At 40.0% G+C, this 15,926-nt stretch overlaps 1 protein-coding gene across 1 annotated transcript in view; it reads right to left on the reverse strand.

Moving 5' to 3' along the window:
- Positions 1 to 412: 412 nt before the first annotated feature.
- Positions 413 to 15,926, reverse strand: part of ZNHIT6 (zinc finger HIT-type containing 6) — a 199,594-nt gene continuing 184,080 nt past the window's right edge. Inside the window, exons 12-14 of the mRNA XM_082688214.1 lie at positions 5,046 to 5,172; positions 3,491 to 3,640; positions 413 to 665 (exon numbers count right to left, since the gene is read on the reverse strand). The gene's annotated coding sequence lies outside the window, so the exon portion shown is untranslated. The remainder of the gene's footprint in view (positions 666 to 3,490; positions 3,641 to 5,045; positions 5,173 to 15,926) is intronic.

The following is a 15,926-nucleotide window of genomic DNA, read 5'->3' on the forward strand; positions in this document are numbered from 1 at the left end:
AGAGGGAGAGGAACTTCAAGCAGACCCCACTGAGCATGGAGCCAACATGGGGCTCAGTCCCAGGACCCTGAGATCATGACCTGAGCCAAAATCAAGAGTTAGACGCTTAAATGACTGAGTCATCCAGGCACCCCGACAGTTCAATGTCTTAAGTAACTCCAGCAGAGATTTTAAGAGAAGTTCCTCCACTTCAGAACTCAATTTAGAAGTCTGCTTTAAATTCCCACCCCAGCCCACTCCACAGGAAGCAAAAGCATTAAGCAAGCTGTTAGAGGAGTAAATTCCCCCAGGACTTTCTCATGCAACAGGATGTCGTTCTGCGTCAGCCTCCAGTCACCCTTTTTAGAGAGTTCTGCTTTTTGTAAGACAGTACCCAAGTGTTTACAAGTCTCTCTATTAAAAGGCACGCATGTTAAGAAATAAATTTAAGTTTTTACTCTATAGCTAATACATTGGGATATTACCCCATCTTCCTGGCTTGGTGTCTGGTTGGGGAAGGAGTATGCAACCTCTGCTGATCCAGTGTAAGTCATTCTTGAGACTGTTTATAGGATGGAGCCAAAGGGGAAGAAATCTTCTTTCTTTGATGGTAGAAGGGCTGCTAGGATGAGATGAGAGACCAAAGCAACTAGAAGCCATGCTCCCCATGGCATGGAGAAAACTATCTGCAAAGAGAACCAGAAACACGGGTCAGAAATAGAGAGTATAAGCCTGAAAAGTGTTCCTGATGCTGACTTCATCATCTCCAGCCCCAGTTCCCTACACTTGGGTTTGGGTTACACCAGCCCATAAATTCTCCTTTTTGTGTGGGCAAGTTGGGATTTTGCCACTTGCAACCCAAAGTACCCCAACTTGTACACAGAATACTTTATACATCCACGGTGTTCAATACGTAGATATTGATTATCTGATTGCTTCAGTATTCCTGATTTTTCTGTACCTTTTGCATTTTTTGTGTGTCCTACAACTTCATTCTCAGTGAGGCTTGATCAGAGGTAAGGCTGCAGTTTTCCAGTAATAACTGGGAGCCCCAGTTCTCCGAAGTTGACCAAGGCCATTTAATATGTCTGTGTTTCAGTTTCCTAATCTGGAATATATGGCAAATAATAATAGCAGCTCGTTATTTCACACCTACTTTAATCCAAGTACTGGCCTAATGCTTAATATGCATTATCCTAGTTCCTAACAGCAACTTTGTGACATCTGCAGAATGCTCCTCATTTTATAGATGGCGAAGCTGAGATGCCATGAGCTTAAATGAACTGACCAAGGTCATACAGCTTGAGTGACAGAATTCTGACTCATACCCAGGTTTGCCTGAGCCTGTGCTCTTTCCAGTGTCCTGTGATGCCCTACTTATTCAAAAAGCTTTTGTGTGTATAGTAAGATAATGCAGGTACAATTGCTCTAAAAATAAAAAGAGATCAAAAATCATTCTCCAGTTGACAATAAAAAATGTGGAAGTGAGCCCAAGTATTAAGGAGGAAGATTTAGGTTTAGAACATTCTGACTACCCCAATTATGGCATTAAAACAGTAACTGAAAAATAAATGATGGATCTCATATAAACAAAAAATTTTTATGAAAAGAGAAAGTACAGCCAAGATTCTGTTCCATTTCTGAAGCCTCAATAAAATTCCAAAAGACATAAGTAAGTAAGCATTGCTAAGCTAGAGAGAGACCTTTCTAATTTTTTTAATTGAACCATTGATATGGAGGCCCTGGCATTTCCTCTGTGGCCCTGTTAACGAAGTTTCTTATAAAATATTAACATTTTCACATACAGACCTGGATGGCGCTATTAGTGGCATTTAAAATGAACAAACCTATAGTCATGCTGTCTACATACCATTGAAGTACACGCAAACCCTATTTTTAGTAGAAGTTTACCTGGAAAAAGGTTAAGACCAAGCCTATGTGTTAAATGATGTTTCATAGCAAAACATTTGTGTTCCTCAAGCCATAACTATTTTTTAAAAATTTTTAAATATTTTTATTTATTTATTTGACGGAGAGAGACAGCGAGAGGGGAAACACAAGCAGGGGGAGTGGGAGAGGGAGAAGCAGGCTTCCCACTGAGGAGGGAGCCCGATGTGGGACCAACCCCAGGACCCTGGGATCAGGACCTGAGCCACCCAGGCGCCCCTTAAAGCTTCTATTTTGTAGTAATTTTCAGTTTAGAACATTTTCATAAAGCAACTAATTAATAAAAATATCAAAATGTACTAATACTCATTTACTCTGAAGCCAACTATTGAAATGTACTACTGTAAACAAAATGAAAAACCCGAAGCAGTGTAGAAGCCCAACAAAGTAGCAAGATAACTATTTTAAATTTTAAATAATTAATATGTTTAATTTAAATTTTAAGTAATTAATATTAAATAAATAATAAATTTATTATTTTAAAATAATATCAGACATTGTTATAATTTTGAACAAATGTAGCACAGCTCTTCAATAATGAAATTTAAGTATTTTCTTTTTAAAACTCTAACATTCCAAGAACATCAGCTCATTAGGTAGACACTTTAAAAAAGTGGATTTATACTTCGAACTCCATGATTTATTGACTATAACAATTGAGTTAAACACCTGCCCCAAATGCCAGACCTGATGCTGCCTTCTGCAACATCCCTTTTGGAACTCGACATCTCTCCACTGTTGTTTTCAGAGACATCTTTTTAAAATGGGAAATTGATTGATGAAATCTTAGCCATGAATAAGTGCTAATGCATACGATAAATTAAAATGCTGTCATTTTGTAGAAAGGTTTACTGGCTAACTGTGTTATTTCTCCTAGTAACTCAAAGTCTTGTGTTTAATTTACAGAATGAAATGCAGAAATCAGTTATTCAGCTCTGAGTATGACAAAACCGCTTCTCAAAGTTACACTTTGGGAGGCAACCAGACGGAATTATTCACTGACTTAAAACACAGAGTGTCATAACCAAGAGTTTTTCCACTTCAAAATGTATCAAGCAATGTTCAAACTATGAGGAAGCATTTTTGTATTGTCTGGTCAGTGCCGTGTGCAAATTAATATCTGCATAACAATTCAGACTCACCCTTCCAAAAAGGATTTCATACATATAAAGGAGTGCTAGTATTTATGGGATGGACGTTTACCAGAATTGCTCTTAAAGGCTACATAATAAAAGTGCATTAACGTTGTCCAAATTAATTAACCATAGATACTGAAATGGATTCAGCTAATGGATTCTGCCTCTCCAGAGAGTGCCTCTTTTAATCATAAAACAAAAGTGAAAAACATGCTTTTCCTCCCTTTTTTCATAACATGTAGCCATCTGACCAAGAGCGGGAGGGGGGTTGGGACTGCTCGCACCATCCCTGAGCCAGCACGCGGGAGCGGTCATCTAGTGATCAGACACTCTGGCTTCTCCTCTCCAAGCGCAAACAGACTGGCTCAGCATCTGTCACGTCCTGCTCCCCTTTGAAACAGGAAACCAGTCTAGAGTTTCACGCTTACCTTCTGCCTTGCATTACCAAACCGGCAGTCTTGCCAGATCCTTGAAAATGCCCGTTATATATGAAGGTCATGAAGGTTTTGAGGGATTGGTAAACAGGACGGGATTTATGTTTGGGACAGGGCATCCGCGATCTGGTGTCTATTGGAAGGCTGTAAGAGAGAGATGAAAGAAGCACATAAGAGTGGAAGACACACAAAGTCATGTGGCCCATCTCATGCCAGTGGGCGGAATCACATCCCCAAGCACAGCTGAACCACTAAGCGGTCTTGTAACGAGATAACTAGTTACCCAAAGGCAAATAACGGGGAGCTTCAAAGATCTAGGATGTGGACTCACAAATGACAGTGGTTCAACTTGCTTTTCAATCAGACAAGCCCCCATTTTCCCAATGTTTCCCACACCATGTCCTGCTTTGGCCCTCATTAGCAGTTCCAGCAGAGGGCAGGCCGGGGAAAGGAGAAGAGACATAAGTCAGAGCAAATGATCTAGAGTCTTCTAAACATGTTAAGGTAAATTTTCTCAATTACTAAGAGCAACAACGGTCCTTTTGTGGTTGTTTTTGTCTTTGCTGCTATCTGTCTGTCTATGTAAGGTATGATCAGTTTCCGGATCTCCTCTCTCAAGGAATTTATGGTCTGGTTTGGGAAGGCAAAATGAAGACACATGACATAGTGAGAAAGCCATGCTCTAAAAGCCGCCCCAAGCTAACTCAAGTAAAGTCATGATTTCAAGAGAAGGAAGATCTTTGTGTGCTGAAGCTGGTGATAACATACACAGATTGAAGGTATAAACCAAAGTAAACCATTAGTGCAGAGAAGTGAGAATCAATGTCTGCGCAGATGCAATTGTTGAAAATTCCCTGAACAGGCTTGGGTGACAGCCCCATAGAGAGGACTTGTAGGCATCCTGTTTGGTTTGTGTGGGACAGGTCTCCTCGGAGCTCAGCACCAGGCTTTCTGCAGTGATTGGCCAAAGTGAGGGGACTGGTTGGCATGTAGGATGGGTTGGCATTCCTGGAGGAAAAATATTCAGTATCTTTCCATATCATTCATTAAGGTCTGTGTGACAGTACCATGAGCAACTCGCTGTGGGGAGGTCTCCATCAGATAAACAGGGCTGCAAAATTCATAGCCAAAGAATGTGGACTGGAGAGGCACTCCCAGCTCCAGCTGCTACCTGAACACCCAGGACTGGCTGGGAACCAAGGAGACATGCTGAAACCAGGAGCCTCGGCGACGAATGGCCATGTTACAGCCTCTTAATCCTGAAATGAAAAGTAATTGCTCCTGGCTTAAAGAATAAAGGAAAAACAAGATCAGCCTTGGCTGAACGACATTTTTTCCCCCAAAAAACAACCATGCTGTAGACCAGGTTCTAAAACCTGACTGGTATTTAAAAATGTGAAGAAATGGATGTTTTCTGTCAATATAATTTAAATCCATCTAGAAGTACTGATATATAAGAACACTTGAATGCAAATACATTTTGATTAACATGATTAAATCAAATGTGTTTACTTTCAGCTCTAAGGGATGACATCTAAAATTAACTTACCTAAATATAATTTTAGAAAGTCAGTCTTCAAAATAGCTGCTTCTTTCTTTCTTTTTTCTTTTTTGAAGGATTTTCTACTGAAAAGTCTCAGCAGAAGCTACCAGGGCTCCTTTATGTACAGCTGAAGCTGCAAATGGAGAAATATGGAAGGAGGGGGAGGGGAAAGGCATTTCAATACTTGTAGTACATTCCCGGGATGAAATTATCTTCTCTATAGAAAAAAGAATTCATAAAAATTCATAAAGGAACTGCTGCAAGTCTAAATTATTGTTAGAAGGATCTAAAGATGACTTTAACTCATGACTGAGTAAGTAATATTCTTATTTTTTACTTGTTTACCTCTCAAGGGGCTACAAAATGACAAATGTCAGATTTTCTGTATATAGAATTTTCATTTCCTTGAGAGCATGAAGGCAACAAGAAAGAGTAAAACCACAGCAAGCATGAGAACACATGAATTTTGCCTTTCAAGTTTCAATTTCTAAATATATGTATTAATTTAAAACATTTGTGGCAGACTCACAATGATATAGAGAAAACTAATTAAAATATTTCTTGCTTCCTAGAGCCATATAAAATTGCCTACATAAAAAGCCATTTCATATGGTTTCACCTAATATCATAAGCCCTCGCAGGAGGATCATCAACCAATAATAACCAGTAAGGAAGGAAACCCAGTATGTCTCCCTGAAATCATTCTATGCAAATACTAATATTAAAAAACGAATATGACACATGTTATCTTCCTGCCGGTGCTAACACTGAGGACATTCCTCACAGAAAAACCACGGCTGCTCACAGTCATTATTCACAGCATGCGTTTCTGCCTCATTAATTCAAAACAAAACAAAACAAAATAATCCTTCTACCAGATGTTTTTTTGGATACCACCGGTTTTTAAATTTCATTTAACCTGCATCACAACACTGACAACTGTGTCCACTTACACGTGAGCTCTAGCCGGTGGACATCTGCAAGGCCAGTCACAGACCCAATAACTTGACACACCGTCCTCACAAGCATGAGAGCATTTTTTAAAATGAAAGGTGTCACACAGCTCATGAGGTAAAACAGCCGTGAACAACACCGAGAATGCCAAGAATATCCACAGTCGATGAATTGTGCTCTCTATGAGAATATGACACACAGCCAGTGACCCTGAAAGCCACAATATTTCCAGAGATGAAGGACTATGGTATTTGGGAACACTTTGGATAAAAAAATAAAAAAATTTTTTTTTTTTCAAAAAGGCAGTCCTTTTTATATCAGTACTCTGTCATTCTATGCCAGGAAAGGGTACCAAGTATGAAGATGGCCCCAATTTGCTTTTTATGCTCAGCGTGATTCAGATATGAGCAGGGTTTCTAGCCCCATCATAAAGAAACCTCCGACAAGCTTTCTATTCTTACAAAACAGGAGAATGCCCAAAGAAAATATGAATTTAAAGTCCAATGCAAACATATATGTTAAAGGGGATACATAGTCGTTGCAAATGTTGAGGGGATTAGGAAGTGTATGGAATGTTGTTCACAGCAGTTTTAACCCTGATATGTCACCAGTAGATTCAAGGCAGTTTCGGTTTTCTATGTAAAAAAATTAAAATTACAAAAGTGTAATCTCTCATGTCAAATATTATTAAATCATCAATGACACATTTTCTTTAAACCCCCTTACTCTGATATCAGACGACCTTGGGAGGAAGCAAAGGTCTTTCTTTGCCTAGAGATTTCAATTACAGACTCACTTGTTAGTATTTGCATTTTGCTTTCTGGAATTACTGACAATTCAAATATAATTTTAAAATCCCCCCTGGGTGAACTAAGCCCCCCCAAGTGCCTGACAACTTGCTTTCTGAAAAAGAAATCTATCTCTTCAAATTATACCTCATAAGACGTGAAGCTTAATGAGATTTTAAAATACAGACTTAAAGCGGGTTTATCCTCCTCATGCCCTGGCTAGTATTCATCCTCCCCTTGAAACATCCTGCTCTCCGGATTTCCTAGTGTGAATTTTGAAGAAATTCCAAGGAATAGCCACTAGGACAGCAAAGGTGACTTTCCTGAAGGATTGCATCACCCAACCCAGCAGGTAGGAGCTGAAAAGGACTCCACATACTTCCCAGGTGATTCATGGGATACACGCGAAATCTGAGAGGCAATGAGGAGATAGCCCTTGTGAGGTGTTTGGCAGTGATAAAAGGAAACGTTTATTGAATGCTTACCAAAAACAGAAAAATATCAAGTATTAGAATTCTACTTGGCCCATGATCTAACCAAGGTAAGAGATTAAAGGCATTTATTTAAGGTCCTAGAAATGGACCAGGCCTCAGATTTCCTGATTCCCAGAAAACTGCAAAGTTTCCTGAGAACTTAGCTCTATAATTAAGAGTGACACTCATTCAATAACAAGCAAGGAAAAACAAATTTCTATTGATCCACAGATCTACCATTTCCAGTACTCCTCATTTTTCATGTTGATCTGAGTTTCCATCTGGTATCACTTCCTTCACCCTGAAGACTTTTTTTTTTAAGGATTTTATTTATTTATTTGACAGACAGAGATCACAGGTAGGCAGAGAGGCAGGCAGAGAGAGAGGGGGAAGCAGGCTCCCTGCTGAACAGAGAGCCTGACGTGGGACTCGATCCCAGGACCCTGAGATCATGACCTGAGCCAAAGGTAGAGGCTTTAACCCACTGAGCCACCCAGACACCCCTTAAAGTCTTTTTTTTTTTTTGAAATTTTATTTTTTATTTTTTTATAAACATATAATGTATTTTTATTACCCCTTAAAGTCTTAATGTCTTCAAGTACATGTGTACTATTGACAAATTCTCTCAGCTTTTGTTTATGTGGCAGTTTTTCTTTTTCATTCTTTCTGTCTTTCTTCCTCTCTCCCTTCTTTCGTCTTTGCCCTTGCTCTCATTATTCTTATTCCCTTCATCTTTGAAGGATCCTTTCACTGGGTTTCTAATTCCAGGTTAACAGGTTTTCTTTCTTTCCGCACTTTAAAGATGTTTATTGCATTGTCTTTTGGCTTGCGGAGAAGTCAATTGATAGCTTCCCTAAGGTCTTGTGCAGAATGAGCTTTTTCCCCTCTGGCTGCTAGTAAGATGCTTCTCTTGGGTCCCTGGTTTTCAGATATTTGACTACGATGCTCGTAAAAGTGGTTTTTGTCCTTCTTGTCTTGCTTATAGTTTCCTGAGCTTATGAAACTCATGGGTTAATATTTTTCATCAAATTTGGATTTTTTCCCAGCTATTTTTCCTGAAATATATATATATATATATATATATATATATATGAATAAATGAATATATATATATTCATTTATTTATCCCAGTCACGTTCTCCTCTTCTTCTGGGACTCCAGTTCACAAATGTCAGGCCACCTCATACTACCCTCCAAGTCAATGAGACTTCATTTTTTTCTAGCCTTTCTTCTCTGTGCATGCTTCAGTTTGCATAGTTTCCATGAGCCTTTGTGTTACAAGTTGTTTTCTTCTGTAGAATGCAATTTACTGTTAAGTAAATTGTGACCTTTATTTTTCATTTCAGATATTTTATTTTTCAATTCTAGACTTTCTAGGAGGGTTTCTTTCATTGTTTCCAGTTCTTGACTGAGAACTTTCCTTTTCTCATCCAAATCCTTATTTTCTTGTAAATCTTCAAACACATTTGTAAGAACTGTGTTAAAGTTCTTGCTTGTTAATTCCAATATCTCTGTCATCTCTGGATATGTGTAGTCCCTGAAGATGATACTGAAAGAGGGCGCCTGGGTGGCTCAGTGGGTTAAGCCGCTGCCTTCGGCTCAGGTCATGATCTCAGGGTCCTGGGATCGAGTCCCACATCGGGCTCTCTGCTCAGCAGGGAGCCTGCTTCCCTCTCTCTCTCTCTCTCTCTGCCAGCCTCTCTACCTACCTGTGATCTCTCTCTGTCAAATAAATAAATAAAATCTTAAAAAAAAAAAAAAAAAGATGATACTGAAAGATACATAAGACCCAAGTGACAGCAAAACCACTACTTCTGTCTGAGACCCCACATGCCCAACTGCGGGAATTCCGAATCCCTTCCTGTCCCCTGAGAGAGTGAGGAGTCAAATGTCCTCTTCACTGCTGCTTGCTTGTCCCTGCACTTGTTCGCTGCCTCCTTCCAGATCCCTCATGGCTTAGTCCCAGGGGGAGGCAGTTTTACACATCAGGACCTCTCTGAGATGTTGTTCTCTGGATACCACCATTGCTCCTACCACCCCCACTGCCATCTTGTCTTCAGTGCTGCAGCTGCTGGCCCAGGGCTGTTCCAGGCCAGGCAGCTTTCCATCACTGCTCAGGCTGGCATGAAAGAGCCTGTCTTGCTGCTTCTCCTCTGCGTGTTCCAAATGATGGTCCTGCCTCTCCTGCTTCCTCTTGCCTCTCTCTGCCGAGCTCTGGGGAAGCCCCGGAGGAGCTGGCTCCCGCCTGCCCTTGTTCCCTGTTTGGTCTGTTTCTCCTCCAGCCAGATTTTCTCATCATCTGCAGCTACTGGTCAGAGGATGGATTTCCCCCTGGTGGTGGCTCTTGTGGAACAAAGATTTGCTAAATTGCTAAGCATTTACTAAGAACTTGTTTTGTGTATAGAATTCTATGGCTTATCAAGAGAAGTGAAAAGAACTAAACAAAGACACAAATTAATAATTTAAAGCCAAATATTGTGTTTTGATGAGAGTCTTCTGTTTTAAAAAGTGGAAATCCACTGAACGCTATAGATGTTCTTTAGTCTGTCTGTAAGTTTCATCAATTGATTTGACAAATATGTACTGAGAACATGAAATACACCAGGTTCTAGTCCCAGTACCAAGAATATAAGATAGACTAGATACCTGATCTCCAGAGTTTAGAATAAACAAATAATACCAGTTACTAGTAAGTACAATATCAGATAGTGCTAAGTAATCTGGAGAAAATAAAGCAGGATAATGGGATAGAAACTAATGAGAGGAAAAATATTGGATAGGGAGTTGAAGGACGGTCTCTGAGAAAGTGACATCTGGGTTGAATGACGTAAAGTTCTAGGGAAAAAGGACAGCCAGGTAGGGGACAGCAAATTTATAGGAATGTAATGACCTATGTAGCGAATGACAGGATATGAGTTTAGACAGACTAAACAGCCCAAGTCAGGTAGTGCTTTCAAAGCTATGGTTAGGAGTTTGGATTTTATTCCAAATAAAGTGGGAAAGACTAAGAAATTTCAACAGGGAACGACATTCTGTGATCACATTGTGAAAATATCAATTTGATGCTGTGTGGGGACTGATTGGAAGGTTACAGGAGTAGAAGACCCAAGAAACACTAAAAGTTAGTGTAACCTAAGTAAAAAATGATAGTTCTATAATTCCATGAAATAAATGTGTACTCTATTAGATATCACTATCTAATAGCCCATGATGAGCTGATAGCCCATCATGCAAGATATTGGATCTACTATGTGACAAAAGTAGATGACAAGGTCAATGGCCTCGAAGACCTTTCTATAATTTAATGGAGCTATCAGGTACAATTAAAGAGAACAAAGAATGATACCTTGTTGGGGCAATAAAAAATTGGCAGAGGTTAGCAGACTCTTGACAACAGTCTCTGGCTAGAGTCAAACCTCTGGGTCATCCTACCCTAAATCATCACAGTGTTACAGAAGAACCAAAGAAACCACCATCCAAACCTCGAATCATACTTACACGACCAAGCAAATTATAAGCAAATATAACCATAACTGTCAACATTTACTGAGTGCTTAGAATGTTCCAGGCATGGTGCTAATGTCTACATGAGTCATTTGATTCCACCAGAATAGGATTATAATAGTAATTAGAATCCCCATTTGCTGGATTTTAAAAAACATGGCTGTTGGACATGGTAACTTGCCTAATGTTACAACAGAGCTACAAGATTTAGAGCCCTGCCTAAAATCCTAATCAGTCTGACCCCAAATCAAGCTTATAAAAATGAGGCCACTGTTTCCCAAAGTTGCCTGATATTAGGAACTAGCTGTGGCTGTTGTTAGAGAGACCTATACCCATCCCCCACTTCATGTCAGTCCACCAAATCAGAATCTCCAGGAAGGAGTCTGGGAAGCTGTCATTTTTAACAATGGCCTTCAAATGACTCTTAATATCTTATGGTTCTTATTCTAATTTTCCAATTATATAGCCTACATTGGAATAGGCCGTACCCAACATAATGAATAAATGAACTACATAAAACAAAGGAAGAATCAAAACCGGTGGCATGTATCAGAGACTCCTTGGGAGAAGTAAGTTTTCGGCAAGATTTTGAAAGGAATGCTAAATAAAAGAAAGAAAGCATTGCAAGGAAGAAGGGCATAAGACAGACAAAAAGGAGAGAATTGGGTGTGTGGTACACTGATAAGAATTGATGTCCCAGGAAGAGGGGGTGACTTGATTCAGCACACACCTTGTCACTCATTTCTGTTTTCGAGAATTCAAGCAGGCTTAGAGTATCTGTAGGTTGCCAAAGCTGCCTAGATCAACGGCCTGACCTTGGCCAATGTTGTCCTAGAAAGGCAATCCTTGAATCAAAGCCCCATTATCATTCTGCTGGGTTAAAAGGTCAGAAAGAATCCTGTTTTTCAGAATTATTTTTTTAAAAACTAAGCATACTTGGGGCGCCTGGGTGGCTCAGTGGGTTGAAAGCCTCTGCCTTCGGCTCGGGTCATGACCTCAGGGTCCTGGGATCGAGCCCCACGTCGGGCTCTCTGCTCAGCGGGGAGCCTTCCTCCTCTTCTCTCTCTCTGCCTGCCTCTCTGCCTACTTGTGATCTCTGTCAAATAAATAAATTAAAAAAAAAAAAAACTAAGCATACTTACTTGACTTCCTACAATAGACAAATGATCCCAGAAGACAACCTTATTTGGAATATAGTAATAATTCTTCTCTTATTGATTCACAGTTTTTTGGTTTTTTTTTTTTTAAGACTTCATTTATTTGACAGAGAGAGAGCAGAAGCTGAGGGGAGGGGCAGAGGGAGAGGGACAAGCGGACGCTCCACTGAGCAGGAAGTCCGATATGAGACTCGATCCCAGGAGCCTGGGTTCATAACTGAGCTGAGGGCAGATGCTTGACTGACTGAGCCACCCAGGCGTACCAATTCAGAGACATTAAGTACAATTCCAGCTAGGTGCCATAGACAAGATGTCCTAAATTCTCCTACAGCATTACTTTTAACAGGCTGCAACTCAATCAACGGATGCTCATCAAATGCTGAAATACACTGGACTCCATGAGCAGCAATGGGGAGAACAATAAGTAAAATGTGGCTCTTAATCACGAGAGTTGAGAGCCCAGCGGGAGAAGACAGATGACCAAATATGTAATTCCATTACAAGGCCTACAAGGGAGGTTTGTACAAATGGTCAGGCACTCCACAGAAGGAGCACTGGTGCTGACTGGGGTGGGGGGGGGTGGTGAGGGAAGGTGAAGGGCCTTGCTTGCTGGGTTTTGGAGGATTCACAGGGTTTTGAAAGAAAAAGATGGAGAAAGTTCTGGAGTACTGGAAGAAGGACACAGAGGTCAGTATGAAAGGGTAAACATGCAGTCATGGAGGAGTTATACACTGCAACCCACAATTTTTTTTTTAGTCTGCAGAGTATTTTCTTTTTTAAAATTACTTGTCAGTATTTAAAATGGGAAGCATTTGTATACAAACCTTTATTTTTGACTTATTGAAAATGCAAAGATATAGGGGCATGTGAGTGGCTCAGTTGGTTAAGGGTCTGCCTTCGGCTCAGATCATGATCTCAGGGTCCTGGGATTGAGTCCCACACTGGGCTTCCTGCCCAGTGTGGAGTCTGCCTCTTTCTGCTTCTCTGCTACTCTTTCCACTCATTCTCTCTCTCAAAAAAAAAAAAAAAAAAAGAAGAAGAAGAAGAGAAAAGAAAAGAAATGCAAAGATTTAGCAACACTGGGCCCACGTTCAATTGCTCCTGAGGGATAGTTACACCCTTTGGAGGGAGACCCTTCTCCCCAGCCCATCCCAGACCCCAATCCCTCTATTCTTTTATTTCCAGCCCTGCCCATGGGCATTTGTGGTTGTGACCCCTGGCAGAGAACAGGCTATGAGGTGGCAGGAGAAAACTTTGAATGAAAATGTGGTGTGACAAGTTTGGAGCCTTGCTTGCCAAGTGTTTTCAGACTTTACCATGTGGGTGAGGGAGAGGGTGAAGCAGGGCAGGAATATGGTTAAGAGCTGATTTTTAGGAGATGGTCCTTGGCAGATGGTTTAGAGGGCCTTTAGACTGAATATGGAAACTACTTAGGAAACCACCACAATCCTTCAGGAAAGAGGTGATAAAGACTTACAGTAGGAGAGTGGTGATGGGGACGGAGGCAAGGGGCAGAGGCATAAAAGGAGCAGAGATGTAAAAAGTTCCCAAATTGGTTTTGCTGTTTTTTGGGGGGCATGGGAGAGAGAGAGAAAGAGAGAGCTTACACAAATTGGGGGGTGGGGTGAGGAGGGGCAGAGGGAGAGGGAGAGAGAGAAAATCCTAAGCAGGTTCCATGCACATTGTGAAGTCTGACAGCCAGCTTGATCTCAACACACTGAGATCGTGACCTGAGCTGAAACCAAGAGTCAGATGTTTAACTGACTAAGCCACCCAGGCAATCCTCAAATTGTTTAAATAAAAATACTTGGGGCGCCTGGGTGGCTCAGTGGGTTAAGGCCTCTGCTTTCAGCTCGGGTCATGATCCCAGGGTCCTGGGATCGAGCCCCACATGGGGCTTTCTGCTCAGCAGGGAGCCTGCTTCCTCCTCTCTCTCTCTGCCTCTCTGCCTACTTGTGATCTCTGTCTGTCAAATAAATAAATAAATCTTTAAAAAAAAATGCTTAAACATCTACAAAAGTTGAAAGATTAGTACAATAAATACCAACCTCTACCCAGATTCAACCTCAACTTAACAACAGTTACCATTTTGACATATTTGCGTTATTTTTATACACACACACACACATGCAGGTGTGTGTATTTTGAAAGAAAGTTTTGGATATTATGACACTTTATACCTAAATATTCACACTCAAATATACATTTCCTAAAAATAAGAGTAAGAATTTTCTTATATACCACCACAATGCCATTATCACATCTAAGAAAACATTAGTTTCTTAATACAACATACTATGTCCTTTAGCATATAGCTCATATGGAAATTTTCTCCAATTGTCCCCAAGATGTTTAGCTGTTTTTATCAAGCCAAGGGTCAATCAAGGTTCATATATTGAATTTGGTCGTTGTGTCTCCTTAGTCTCTTATTTATTTATTTTTTAAACAACTTTTTTTTTTTTTTTTTTTTTTTTTTACATATGACAGAGATCACAAGTAGGCAGAGAGGCAGGCGAAGAGAGGAAGGGAAGCAGGCTCCCTGCTGAGCAGAGAGCCTGATGCAGGGCTCGATCTCAGGAGCCCGGGATCATGACCTGAGCCGAAGGCAGAGGGTTTAACCCACTGAGCCACCCAAGCGCCACACCTTGGTCTCTTAATCTAGAATAGCTCTTCCTATTCTTTTCCCCCCATGATAATGACTTTTGGAAGAACACAAAAAAGTTGTCTGATAAAATATCTCACATTAGGGATTCCTCTGCAGGTTTCCTTATAATTTGGTTGTTCTGTGATTCCCTGTAATTCCTATATATTTGAAGTTAGGTCTAAAGGTTTAAATAGATTCAATTTAACACTTTTGGCAAGAAGAGTTCATAAATGATTTTGTAAATTTCACCTGCATCATGTCAGAAGGAACATAACTCAAGGTTATCCCATATAATTGCTATAGTCAAACTAGTGACTCCCAGATTTCTCCTTTGCCACCAGTAAGTCGCCGCGTGATGACACTTTGTCACTGTGAATATCCTGTTCTGCAGTACTCTTTCACCGGTGATGGTTCTTGCTTGAATCAATTATTTCACTGGGAGTTACAAAATAATGACTTTCAAATATTATCATTCCTTCTTCAGCAGTGTTTTCTAAAACCAAGTTTTCCCTTATCAACTAGGATGGTATACAATTCCTCCTAAAAAGGCAAGGTAAATATTTAGTTCTTTCCCTTTTACTATCAATTTCACAGTAAGGATTTGTTACTTCTAATGATGCAAATGATTCTTTTTCTTCTTCCCACTTTTTTTGGGGGGGTATCGCTGTAGATTCATGGATTTTTAAATATTCAGTGTTTTGCAATCTATTTGTTTCAAATTGTCCAAATCTGTCTATCGGAAACCCTTTAAAACTAGCTCTTGGGTCCTTTTAACATGCCCTCATAAATCACTGAGCACGTCCTTGGTTTTAGGCGTAACAAGATATCCTAAGCTCCACCTTGTAGTTTCCCTGATCAACTACTAGAATCAGCTATTTCTCCAAAGATCATTATTCTCCTTAGTAGGTAATGATGAGTAGAAACCAAAATGTGGATTTTAGATGTGTTTTTGCCCAAAGGATACCTTTGCTTCTATATTCATATAGTAGACAGAGCTAGGATGGATAGGTACATACACACACCTATATATTTTTTAATTCATAAGTCCATATTGATATTTTAAATTAAAATTTTAAATTCAAATAATAAACTATAATATTACAAGTGTTTTCCTATTTGATGTTTTAAAGTACAAATGAACAGAAGTGAATAAGGGGCTGGATGTCTGAGGCAAGAGAAAGAAAGGACAAGAAGGACTCTCTAAGTTCTTAGACTGAGAATCTGTGTCTGGATGGCTGGCACAGCGCTGTCATATTACTAAGATAGGAAGTTAAGAAAAAAATAGAAGAATTCCTGGGGTATGGGTGAGGGATGAGAAATCAGTTATATATAGTTCAGTGTTTTATTATAGTAGTCATAGAATTAAA

The sequence above is a fragment of the Mustela nivalis genome, assembly GCF_964662115.1.
Source record: "Mustela nivalis genome assembly, chromosome: 10".
Classification (NCBI taxonomy): Eukaryota; Metazoa; Chordata; class Mammalia; order Carnivora; family Mustelidae; genus Mustela; species Mustela nivalis.